We start from the raw sequence: 13,769 nt of genomic DNA, 5'->3' as shown, positions 1-13,769 counted from the left end.
AGGGTTTAAAGAGAGTATTCACACTGTTTGGGGGATGAGTACTTGTTTGGACTTGAACCATTCAAAGTCAGTTTTTATTCCTGTATGCACTGACATCAGACCACCAAGTAAAAAAAAAAACACTTTAACAGATTCCATCTCTGTCTTTCTAGTTTTAGAAGACTTGAATTTTAAAGGGCCACATGACTTCATATTACATTCACTTCATTATTTCATCACTTCATAATACCAAAGATGCAACTGAGATATCAAACATATTGTAGACTACTTTTGTCCTCTTTTCCCTGTTATCTACTACTGTGTAATGTATACCCCTAAGGATTTAGAAGTTGTCATATGTCTTGCTATTTGCACCTATCAACTTCTGACACATGCCCTTGAGAAAGTACAATGATTGTCTGTGAGTATAGGATCAGTTTAGATTACATGTGTCATTTTACCCTGGTAAAAAATAGCCATTGTGGGTCATATACCCTGCATCCCTTCCTTATAGAGTCCTAGATGTCTTCTGTTGTGCGGTCCTTGCGAATGCCTCTGATGTAAACTCGACAGTGTGATATATGTTGCATTGTTGCGATGTCTTTTATCTTACTTCTCCTCACAACTGACCAACAGGGGTTGGAAAGGCACTGATGGGTTGTGACGGCTCTAACCCAAGGACATTCTATCAATCCCACTTGAAAGAGAGAAAGAGAGAGACAGAGAGAGAGAGAGAGAGAGAGAGAGAGAGAGATAGAGAGAGATATATAGAGAGAGAGAGAGAGCTTGTGTGTGTGGTTGTGTGTGTGGTTGTGTTTGTGTGTGTGTGTGTGTGTGTGTGTGAGTGTGTGTGTGTGTGTGTGTGTGTGTGTGTGTGTGTGTGTGTGTGTGTGTGTGTGTGTGTGTGTGTGTGTGTGTGTGTGTGTGTGTGTGTGTGAGAGTGTACTGTATGTGTGTTTCTCTGTTAAAGAAGAGCTATTGTCAGGGCAGGATGACATGCAAAGCACAACAGCATCCATTACCATTATTGGCTTGTGTCATGATAAGTAAGCCGTTCCTTTGTGTTATTTTCCCTCTCTCTCTCTCTCTCTCTCTCTCTCTCTCTCTCCCTCTCTTTCTCTCCCTCTCTCTTTCTCTCTGCATCGCTAATTCAGATCTCACACAAGCAAGCCTTATGATGTCGTACTCTGGGGAGGTGGGAGAACCGTCTGTAGCGCCACATAGTGCGTGGGATCTATGCAATTATGAAGTGGCGTCTGGAAAGTTGGTGCTGTATGTTTTGTTTCCAAGACAGTTCAAAGAAGACATCATTGGCAGCTGCGATAGTGTATGATTAAATAGGCGTCTCGATTGACAGAGTTCTGGATGCAGATTATGCCAGTCAATTTCATTTTTTTTTTTTTTTAATGTCTCCAGTATGGCCTTTCTATTGAATATGACTTTTGTTTGTCTGTTTATGCACAGTAGGGGAAGGACAAAACATTTGAGTGACTAGTTCAGGTTACAGAAAACTAAAAGCTATTTCAGGGTCCACTACTCAGATCAAATGCATAAATAGTGAATAGAATTTATAAGTAAATACTGTACATCTAGCCCCATGCAGTGAAAAGTTTAGAAACCCGATGCCAGCTGCAGTATCTATTTTTTAAACCACAAAAGCATTGTGAATATCATAGTGAACCAACATCATAATGCTTCAAAGCCATACTTGTCAACCCTCATGTTTTTTCTGTGTTTCTCACGTATTTTAACTTTTTTCCCGCTGTCTTATGTTTTATATTTTCCCTTAAAATGTCCCGTTTTTTAATAATCTCATAACATTAGCCCTACTATCGGACCTGTCAGTCTCTGTACTGTTGTCCTGTTGCTCCCCCCGTGCCCTTCCAGTGAAACATGTTTTCGAAGCATCGTTTTGCTTGCTTGAAGGCGACCTTTGTTAGTAATGCCTATTTAAAATAACGGCGTGGTTGTTGTGAGAGCACGATTTGACGCCAATCTGTAAGCAAAGTCACGTTAGACCTAGCTTCACACCTCGTTTAGTTAGTGCAGCAGTTTTGTAGTCTGAATTCTTGCCGTCATCAGAGGAATAGCAACAGAAAGAAGAATGTTATAGTTAATAGTTGGGTGTATTTTGGGTGAGAAACCCGGGAAATCTACCTTATTTTCAATACACAATGTTGACAGCTATGCTCAAAGCTAAGATTGTGATATGATATATGCCTTTTATTTACTCGTTTAAGTTGTAAGGCTGGTTTAGAAAGATCACTAATAATCTGGATAGACAATATATCACATAACATTGTGTGCTGTCGTTGTTGTTGTTGTTGTTGTTGTTGTTGTTGTTGTTGTTGTTGTTGTTGTTGTGAAAGACCAAGCTGAGGATATTGGTCTAACTTAATTTTCTATGGCTAAACTGACTGTGCTGTCAGCTTTGACTGATTATTATGGATCCCAGAGCCGCTGCTAAACGGGAGCAGAATAGTTCCCCCCCTCGGCATGCCAAATTTCCAGACAAGCTCCCCATAATTATCCGCAAATCTAATTAACTCATTGTGTGTGCAACTGTACATACCAACTAACGTATAGCATTCATCGGCTGCCAGACACCCTTCACTTGTTTGTTGTGTAATTACGGAAAACAAGACCAGATAACTCCCACAATGATGTTCCTGTCCTGAATAACATATAAAGGAGATTGATGATGTGAAGAAGATGTAGAAGAAGAAGAAGAAGAAGAAGAAGAAGAAGATGAAGGAGACGAAGGAGAAGAAGACAGGAAGCAGCTGCAAGAGTAACATCAATTGATAGCAGGCATGGCTGAAAAAGCTGGCATGTCATTCACAGTTCTTTTCAGAGGATTTTAATACTAATCACTCACAAGTTCAAACTGAATAATTTGCTTTGACTGATTTCATCATATCAGTGTATTTTTTCAGTTATTCAAATCGTAACTGTGGAACAGCTGAAGTCTGTAATAAAACCAAAGCCTACTGAAAATATAATAAAACTGATCACATTTGCAACATAAAAGGTACAACAAGATGAAAGTCAAACTGAAAAAAAAAAATACATATTATGTTGCAGACATCATTAAGTTGGACAGATATGATTAGTTTCTTCATCACAGTAATCTGAATTGAGCATGAAACAATGAGTGTACATGATATTTCTGTGACTGCTCAGAATATATGCAATTAGAAGAAAGGCATCACTCTACATTATGGTACACTTACAATATCTGATTTTTTTCCTGAAATCTGAAGTACTCAGGACGGTGAGCCATCATGTCAGATTTCTAAAACAATACCATGTAGTACACTGCAATACACTCATTCATATTATGTAAAAAACTTTCGTACTTATTTGTATTCTAACCATAGTATAAGTACAGTAAATTCTAAGTATCAATGTGTTGCCACTCAATATCCCAATATCTTACTCTGCATATACTCCATCTCAATCTCAATATCTTACTCTGTCTACTTTGTCTATCTGACACATGCCATTACTGTTTCTTAGCCGTAATTACATACTTCAAAATACTGTAACAAGAAGACGCAGATCAAATAACTGCCAACAGTTTAAAAAAAATTGTAATTGAATGATCTTGTTGGGCTAATCTAGGAATAATACTGACCCGGTCCTTTGAGCACAGTTCTGTGAAACTACTCGTGTTTCCATTCCCAGCTGTGAGCTTTACGGCCCAGGCATGTAAAAACGCTGCTCGATACCACTGCAGCATTGTTGATGAGCAGTAACCCCTCAACCCCTTCACAGGCCTGCTCAGCACTGCTCAACTCGGCTCAGTTCGGCCGCTAAAGAGTGACAATTCATCCGTCTAGAGACTCCCTCTCTCGACCTCGCTAATCATCCCCATCTAGGGGAAAATGAGGCGTTGTGAATATTTAATCAAGGAATTAGTGGCTCCCCGAATGATGGTGAAAGAAGCACTCCTCCAAACATCCAGCCCAAGCTTCATGAGTAAAAGCTTCATTAAGTCTATGCAGAGAACCTCCAGACCACTAAGGGTGTTATTTTACGAGGGCTAGGCTGGGGAATCACACAGAGGAGCAGCAGCTAATCCTAACTGCAGTGGATGTGTGAAGGAGGGGGGCTTGGAGAATTACTACTTTTCATTCATGCAAGAAAGCACAAAATGCTTTATTCATAATGGAAACAAAGCTTTCAGTAATTGCACGATGTACATCTCAGCTGACATGACTCCAACAACTTCCAAAAGAAGATGAAGGCTGTAGTGGCATCCATCTCTCATCAGGTCATCTCTTGAATGACCATGGAAGGTAGAACACCCTCTCCAAGGATCTTTTCATTTATCTGGCTTTTACAAGCAGTGACTGCAGTATCACAGTGCCTATTAAGCCAGTACCCATGTTAGTATGAATGAAGACAAAGTATCAGAAAGGAGTGGTCTAAGTGGTGTTAATATATAATATAATGCAGTGTAACATAACACAAATGTTACAGTATTTATTACAGCTTTTGTTGTGTTGCCTGGAGACCCTTTGGGATTTAACCGCTGCATAATTGCATCTCCCTCTCTCTACACACGTGGGACAGATCAGCATTAGTTATGACTAATTGCATACATGTCACCTCTGAAGAAAATGTTCAGTTAAATCACAAGCTATGAAAATCCAGTAATTGTGTGAAATTAGTGTAATTGTAGGCAATGCATGATTTTTTATTAACTTTAAATATAGTAGTATTACATTCACGTATGCTTAGTAGGCTAGTCCAGGCAAGACATCATTTGGAGGAATCCAGTTGAAAATAGTGAACTTTGTCCGGGAAGTGGTGGGGGTCATACATAGTAATATATTTTGTTGTTATAGATCTTGAGGTTTTTTTTTATTGAAATGGCAAATTGTCCTGTACATCACATCCTCCAAGAGTGGGGCTGCCAGAACTTTAATACCATGAGATTCATTGCAGATCATTAACTAGCACACCTTGAATATACAGTGGCTCCGACCTCCACATCATCAGCGTGTCCCAATGCCTTTAATCTCCTCCCGCACCTCTGGCAGGGCGAATAAACCCTGGCATTGTTGGGCAAATATCAATAATTCTGCCACTTGATTTTGCAGGGGTAGGTCACCTCCTCGGGTCCTCGTTTAGCCGATGAGATCTGATGGGATCTGCCATCACAGGGGTTTGACTTGAAGGTCAGAGAGGGCGTCGCTTAAGCAGAATCTTAATGTGCCCTGCGTCAGAGCAGAGGCCTGCCTTTTTACAGAGGACAGGAGTGTCAGAACTCTGGTCAGGAATTAGCTGGACACGTGGTGGCAGACACGCTGCGCCCACCACAGCTGCAACAGAAGAGCGGGTTTGTCCAGGGACACAGCCTGTGGTCCAGCCAGCTATGGGGATGTCTCGAGTTCAATGTTTATAAATGAGGCCAAGGGAATCAGTGCTGATATGAGCCCACCGGGAGATGTTTTGGTTAGATGGCACTAAAAGGAGAGCACACGTCATAGATGAACACTCATTTTCTAACTGTTTAGAAGCTTTATGTTTGCACATATGAAAAGGTGTAATATATTAGCAATGTTAGAGACACTATTGCCATTACATAATTTTGGAACATTTACTGTGTATGCAGAGGTCTATCATACTTAAAAACATAAGTCCCTTTCGCACCAGAGGAACTTTTTGCATTTCTTAGAACAAAGTCTTTAAACTGGTTCATGGAACGAAAACCAGAAACTATTGATGTTTTGCTAGAAACTGAGATGAATTCTATTTATTTAGATAGGCTACGAATTTCCAATGTTGGAAAAATCTGCTGGGTCAAGCTAACGAAAATATAGCTAAATAATTTTGGACAGCTAACATTGACAGTAATTGGCTATTGACCAGCATACCCTAGTTTGTTAAGTCTTTGTTTAAAACGTAGGCTAATAGTTCTCATATTTGGCATTTCAACTCTTTTGTTCAGATGGGAAGACATTATGTAGCCTAGTGCTTTAATGTTTGATGACAGGATAGAGACTTAGGGAAATTAAAGTCCTAATGAACAGCCTACTTCTTTGTATGTCCCACAGCTGACATGGAATTGGGGAAAAAATCTGGTCCAAAAGGCCTAGAACATACAGTTCCTAAAACCCCTATTTTTCATTTCATTTCATTTTTTCATTCGGAAAGCATGGAACTGGGCATTAAAGAGTTCCTCTGACCGCAGTTCCTATAACTATTTAAGCTCCTACTTTGAGGTAGGGTATTTTCCCCTATGCATAGGAACCATGGCTGTTTTGCATGCCAAGGCAGCAGAAGCATCATTTTAAAAAAATCTATAAAAATAGTTCAGCTTCTGTTTTAATTTGCAAAGCATAAAACCTGCATGGGAAGGCTGCAGACTGTCTACTGTCATGCAACAAATGCCTTCTGGACAGATGAGGAGAAATGTTATTAATAATGCTGATTCGTTTTTAAATGCCCTTTGATACCATAAGCTTCTAGTTTGTCAATAAGCTTCAGTAGCTAGTAACTAAATAGCAATGCTGTCTGTTTCATTACTTTATGTCCATGTAATTATTGGGCTACTAATGTGTGAAGTCATCTCAGAGTTCCTAGTGTGTGCGAACGCAAACAGAAAAAAAGCCCTAGGAACTATGTAGTTCTAGGTGTAGCCTCTCCAGTTAGTAGTTAGTAGAACTGTGTTCCTAGAACTGTTCCTAGAACTGTCCGAATGCACCTATTATGTAAAACTGAAATGTCAAACATTTTCAAATTCACACGTTTTTGAGTCTACTACAAGGAAGTGTTATGAGGGTCTAAAAGCAGCCGCATCAATTATTAAGTGGTTTAAGGCAAGAGTTAAAATACACACCTTGTGTTTCAGCATGTCAGTCAGTCAGCGCAGTGCTAAAGTCAACTCAGTCTGACAGTTCATGCCAGCTCTCCTAAAACGCTTATCAAGTTTAGCGACGTCAACATGAAAACATTCTCTGGCATTTTGTCACGCCTCGTTGAGAGCCGAAGAGAGGGAGGAAGCGTACCCAGCTCATACCTTAAGTGCTCGGAATTCTTGGCAGTTCTCTTTCCTGACGCCCCATTTCGTGTTGAACCTTAATGCGTTATTAATATGATTAATTTAATAAATTCACACTTTATTAATGCATTTTCACTGTGACCTGCAGTATTGAACAGGGCAGTTGAATATTAACATTTATCAAAATAGCAGAGCTTATCTTTTCAAGTAGACGCCTGTAACCTGAACCAAAATGATGCACATTATTATATTGCACTCCGAATTAACATCAGCGCGAAAAAATCTTCAATTATCAATCGCGCCTGGGCAACAGAGGCTCTGTATCTCCTGTCCTCAGAGGCCTTGTACATGCAGTGCCACGAGATGTCAGAGGTGACCCCGACTGCCCCCGCCTGCCACGGAGAGCCGTCCTCTCGGCAGAGGGGTTAAATTATGTCTGAGGCCTGGAGTGCCATGCTGGCGCATCGCTGGGCATGCTAACCCCTCGCCCAACCCTTGGTGTGCCTTCGCTGTTAGATGCCTCCGTGGTGGTTTGGGCTCCTCCACTCTCTCTCTCACTCTCTCTGTGTGTGTGATTCATTTCCAGTCGAGCTGTGGCAAAGGTCAACAAGCGTGGGACACGGTATGCTGCCGCCACACTTTTCTATCTTTTATTAGCAATGAACTTTCAAGTCCCTGGCAGATATGATTATTTAAATGAATGCCATATTTTCTAGTGAGTTGTTCCTGCTTGAGGTTCAGTCAGTGTGTGTGTGCGTGTGTGTGTGTCTGTGTGTTTATGTTAGTGTGTCAGACTGTGTATGTGTGTGTCTGTGTGAGGGTGTGTGTTTGACTGTGTATATATGTGGTGTGTGTTTGTCTGACTTAGAGAGAGAGAGCAGAAAAAAGAAAGAAGGAAAAACCTAGGAGGTTTACTTTACCCATTTCATTCTGTGTAAAGTAATGAGAACAAAAACCCTCAGAAATTAAACATGAGAATTAAGAGAAATTGGCAGAGAGTGGATTGGCTTTCTGTGAAAATGGTCCTACCACTTCTGCCTTTTAGTAGCTTTTGTTCTCCATTCCAGGAGCACACAGACGTTCAATTAAATCCCAATACATGCTGAAAGTGGCTCATCGCACATCGTGCACCCTAAAAAGCACTTCTAGACGCAGGCCACACACACTGCTTATTTTGCGAAAAATGTTCAAGTTGTGCTCAATCTGTCATCGTGCTTGCTGCCACTTTCCAACATTTGAGGGAAATGAGATCCCTCGTATCACATCTCCGTTCTAACGACGCAATTAGAGTAAAGTGATGAGTAGGGGGGAGCGGCTCTGTGGCGCTTGGCTGTGCTAGAGGAGCTGCAGTAAATCGGCTGATTATCTTAGTAATATGGAAGAGGAATATGGATAAGCAAATGTCATCATTGTCAGGCATGCACGTGAGGGATGGTGTGTTGGGAGTGGTGGTGGAGTTAATCAAACAAATTAGCCACTTAAAAGTCCTCGCAATGAATTGGGTCACCTATAGCCATATGTTTGAAGACATCCGTTTGGGTCAAGATTTTCACTTGAACTGGAAGCAATTATTTTGGTAATTATCATAGTCAAATTGAGCTGCAGTTCATGTATTTACATGCACCCCCTAACACCCCCCCCCCCCCCAAACCACCCCACCCCCCCAACACACACTCTCTTCTCACACACACACACACACACACATGAACCACCACTACATCTCAAGTTGTCATGAAGCCGACACGACAAGTTGATGTTGCATACTCAGGGTAAACTGTACTCTCTTTTTTCACTGTATTTCTCAGCCAGCTTAGGCTGAATATCCCCAGCTATTTTTTGCCCTCAAAGACGTGGAAAGCAACACAGCGCTGGAGGGCTGTCGTGTAATATTTGCCACCGTTGATCAGCCGAAAAGGCCAAGGGGAAAAGAAGATGAAAAGGAGGGAGAAGAAGATGAAGTAAAGAAGGGGAAGAGGAAGATGGGGGAGAAAGAAAAAAAAAACATACTCGGGCTCAAAAACAAATTGAGGCCTGCCAGTCTCGGAGCAAATTACGCAGCAAATGCCGTCGCCCGTAGTGTGAGGAAGTCACTGCAGCAGAACTAGAGCAAGCCAGAGGTTACGCTCTGCTGCTACTTGATCCGCTGCAGGGGGGTGATCAGGAGACCAGCTTGAGCTGCCGCCGTGTAGTAATGTCAGACAGGCGCATCGCTCACTCGCTCGCGCAAATAAATAAATAAATAAATAAATAAATAAATAAAAGCCGGACACAAGTGTGACCCTGTACTATGATAAGTGCCGTCTCTCAGACACACGTAGGTGCAGTGTTATTTGCAGACGAGGAGCAACGCTGTTGTAGATATTGTGAACGGCACAATCATTGTTCCTGGAATTGCTCAGTGCTCCAGACAGCGCCCCATGTCTCGTTGAGTTGGGCTGCATTTTGATAAAGGGTATTAGAATCAGGGTATGAGGCTGCCTTGAATGTTTTAAGATGTCTGACCCACTTAATTTCTCTCTGTTTTCTACGCCTCAGCTGCGATGTATGCATTTATGTGCAAGAGTGTGTGTGTGTCTCAGTGTGTCTGAATGTGTGTGTGAGTGTATGTGTGTCTTAAATCCGCCCAGTATATATGGGGTGCAAATCAGAGGATTTGAAAAGTGACATGCATTGGAAATTACTTCCCATGCATGCCACCACCACCATTACCATCACCACCACCATCACCACCCCTAACCCCAACCCCCCCACCCTCCTCTTCCTCCCTCCTCCAACCCCGTCATCATTATTTCCATCCTGCAGGACTCTGGAAGCAGATCAGATGCAAGCTCATCCCCACCCTAACCCCCCCTCCCCTCCTCCCTCCCTCCCTCCCTGTCTTTCTCTCTCTGTTCGATGGGAGGCTGTTTGTAAGCCCACCAGCACTTACTGTTGGCTGGCGTTGGGGCTTCTCTCTGCATGATGCTTTACTGCCATCTGTTGCCAGCATCCAGGCAGAGAGATATATTTAGCCGTAGTGCAACTGCTGCTACTGTACAAAACGCTTCCCACTTGACCGCTATTCATCACAGTGTACTGTATTCCTTTGGATCAGCTGGCTGGCATTCGGAGAAGCAGACGGATTCATCTCAAACTAACTGCTGCAGTGTTCTTGGCAAAGCCACGCCATGTTTGTGTTTGTGAATGTGGTTGTCTTTGTATATGGTTGTGTGTGTGTGTGTGTGTGTGTGTGTGTGTGTGTGTGTGTGTGTCTGTCTGTCTGTGTGAAGTGCTAGCCTATAGACCACAGTTCACTGAACCTGACACACTGAGTTTTATTTCAGCCATCTTGTGGTGTAGGTTCCTGTGTATCTACACCCATAAACAAACTCTGTGCATTCACCCTTTATAGGTAGACAGTTAAAGTTTAAAGAGTTGCCCTTAATCCGCCACAGCAATAACAGCCGTCCTCAAGCCCCAGCGAAGGTACTGTACCGATGATGAATTATTGAAACTCTGGCTGGTCTGAGCATGCAGGCACCATATTTGGAAAGTCACCCTCAATCCAAGCGCTAGCCAGATGAGCACATGAATAAATGAAGACGTTGAAGAGAGCACTGAGAACATTGTTTAGTTTGAGGGATGAAATATGCAACGGATGGTTTTGTTTTCAGAAAGCAGGCCTCTGAAATGCTGAGCGAAGACGCCTGTGTTACATCCTGACCTCACAGGAGAAGGCTCTGATTGAGTTGACATGCAGTGTGTTGAAAGATAGGTTTGGTCCAGAAAAGATGACAAGGAGATCTAGTGTCGTGCTACACTCATTTACACTATAAATGAACATGTAATCATCCAATATTCATTACTAGTAACAAGCGATATACAAAACAAAGAACTGAAATTATTCATGCACACAATGCTTAATGCTGAAATGCATTCACCATATGAGATAATACTCTACACTACATCACATTTGGCATTTTTGAACCTCAGAGTGTTTGGCCAAATAACAAAAGTGTTTTTCAGTTTTGAAACAGATGCTGCTGATGAATTGCTGTTGCATATTGATTTACATCTCCAGTGACTTGTACTCAAGTGCAAAACTCTCTCTCTCTCTCTATCTCTCTCTCTCTATCTACTGTATCTATCTATCTCTCTCTCTCTTTCTGTCTCTCTTTCTATTCAGTTTTTTTAATTCAATTGAGCTTTATTGGCATGACAAAAAATACAATTTGTATTGCCAAAGCATACATGTAAGTAGTAGTGTGTAAAGACATAAAACAAAACATCATGCATCATACATTACTGCAACGGCAGTGTGTGTGTGTGTGTATGTGATGGTGTGTGTGTGTGTGTGTGTGTGTGTGTGTATTTGACTTTTTGTGTGACTGATGAAGTGACTCCCTTTGTTTATGGCAAGCATCTATATATCTCGCTGCGACTCTTGCGCTCTTTTGTTCCTCTCCTAATAGTATTCTTAGACTTGGATCCTTAAAGTTTTGAAGGTCTGGATGCATTTCTCTGAATTTAGTAAAGAATTGATCTCGTATCTATTTCCATTGGCAGCATTCAGCCAAGAAGTGAAGCTCTGTTTCTATGGCACCTTGGTTGCAATTGGTGCACAGTCTCTATCTCTCTCTCTCTTTCCTGTCTGCCACCCCCAGCACCCTCCCTCCCCAAAACCCAACTCCTCATCCCCTAAGGACTCGCCGTATGTAAATGAGCCTGACGGGTCACTCATAAGCCACCATTCAGCAGAGCCCATCAGAGAAAAAACACGCACCGCTTCTTCCAGAGACTCTGCCTCCCGTGTGCCGCTGGACAAATAAAGACCCGGGAAAGACATAGTGCAACAGCCTGCAGGAGCGAGAGAAGAAATCTCCCCCCACCCCCCACCCCTTATAGAAGTCTGTCTTGACAAGATAACCCAAGAGCCTTACAGGCACTGGATATTTTTGGACGCGTGGCCTTGTGTTACTGAGAACGCGACCGGCAGTGACAGCATTCTGAATGTAATTATCATTTCATGACAAGGTGGGGGACAGGGACATTGTTCTCAAAAACAAAGGAAAACAAAATAACACAACATAACAAACAATAAATGCAAATGGCAGATAGGATGTAGTGAAGCTGTGCTTCATCACTCAAACAAAGAAGACACACATCAGGTTGCATTCCACACGCGCGTCGTGTTATGGGAAGGTGCATGTGTGAGTCGGGGGGCTATGGGTGGGTGGGTCGCTATTAATTTGCCAATCTGTATGTGGTGGAGTCCGAAGAGCTCGCCCAACCTGTAATTAGTCGCACCTGAAGTTGCAGGGCTTTGATTGCCTTCGGGGAAGTGTCCCATAAGGCTGCTACCAAATTAGCATGATGGTGATTGCCCTGATTGCTCGCATCTGGTGGGCAAAGGAGAGAAACCCCATTTTGTTCTCGACAAGAGAGCCTGCAATCATCACAACAGACAGTGGAGCTGAGGAGCGAGCGCGCTGCGTTGATTTTGACCACCCCACCTTGGCCGTCTCTCGACCCATATAGAGCATCTCCTGGAGATGTCCCCCCCTGTTCCTCAACAATAGAGGAGTTGTAATAGCTCATTAAAAGAGGAGACACAACAGAGAGGGGGAAATGTGTGCATCAAAGCCTTTTCAAATTAAGACAAGACAATTAAGACATGGAGTCGAGAGTTACTGACATACACTTAATGAGGCAGACAGGTAGTGAGGTACATGCCGACATTATCAACAAGGCTTGGAATTGCTTTCATTGCTTAAACTACCAACGTGGAGACTTATCCAAAGCAATAATGATAGTTGTGAAACTAAAATACCCATACTATACTATACTATAATTCCCCTGCATATTATTGTTTTCTTTGAAAGATACAGGAGCTAGAAAAATGTAGATAATTCCTCATCTTTTTATTGTACTGTGTCTGTCTCCATTGCTGCACTGCCTTGCCTTTATCTTTGTTGAATTGGTCACCTCGTTTTTCTTTAAAACTGATTAGTGTGTTCATGATGGCATACTTATGGCTTGTTTTGTTAAAGGAACACGCCACCCAATGTCAGTAGTAATATATGTTCTTACCTTAACTTTCACGAGTTGAGTCATACCTCTCCCGTGTCGGTACGTGCACTTAAACGCTCTGGTGCGCGGCGCGAATGTGTTAGCATGTTGCTATGCTAGCGGGCTCAGACGGGCTCAGATTAGTTAACACCTAATTGTAGATCCTATCCACCACAGAGCTGGATGGACCCCTCAGCCGACCCCTCCCCCTCCGAGGCACACACACAGTCATTTCCGTAAATAGAGACAACCTGCCCTGCTGGCGTTAGTTTGAGCTGACTTAGCAAAGTAGCAGGTAGTGGTAAAGTGTTAAGTCATAAAGTATTATAGTGAGTTCTTGTTTCATAGAATTCCGCTTCGCTGCAAATGGTGGATAGGATATACAATTAGGTGTTAATTAATATTACTACGCTAGGTCGAAGTACTCCCAAGTGCTATTGCGCCACACATTGTAGTTCTCCTGTTTATTCGCTTGGAAAATCGCCACATTTCATGTTGTGTGACCTTACACATTTTTATCAACTACTCGTGCAACTGTATTTAAGTAAGGAAAACGTGGATGTTTTTGATTGATTGTTTTGGATGTTTCCTCCCTCTATGGCTACGTCTGAGCCCGCTAGCATAGCAACATGCTAACACATTTGCGCCGCGCACCAGAGCGTTTGAGTGCAAGTACCGACACGGGAGAGGTATGACTCAACTCATGAAAGTTAAGGTAAGAACATATATT

The 13,769-nt window shown here is 42.4% G+C and overlaps 1 protein-coding gene across 1 annotated transcript in view; it reads left to right on the top strand.

Moving 5' to 3' along the window:
- The window catches only part of eys (eyes shut homolog), a 212,863-nt gene that overhangs the window by 158,411 nt on the left and 40,683 nt on the right, over positions 1 to 13,769 (top strand).

Source organism: Alosa sapidissima, chromosome 16 (assembly GCF_018492685.1).
Source record: "Alosa sapidissima isolate fAloSap1 chromosome 16, fAloSap1.pri, whole genome shotgun sequence".
NCBI lineage: Eukaryota > Metazoa > Chordata > Actinopteri > Clupeiformes > Clupeidae > Alosa > Alosa sapidissima.
The sequence above is the reverse complement of the archived record's forward strand: the minus strand, read 5'-3'. Positions and strand labels throughout refer to the sequence as shown.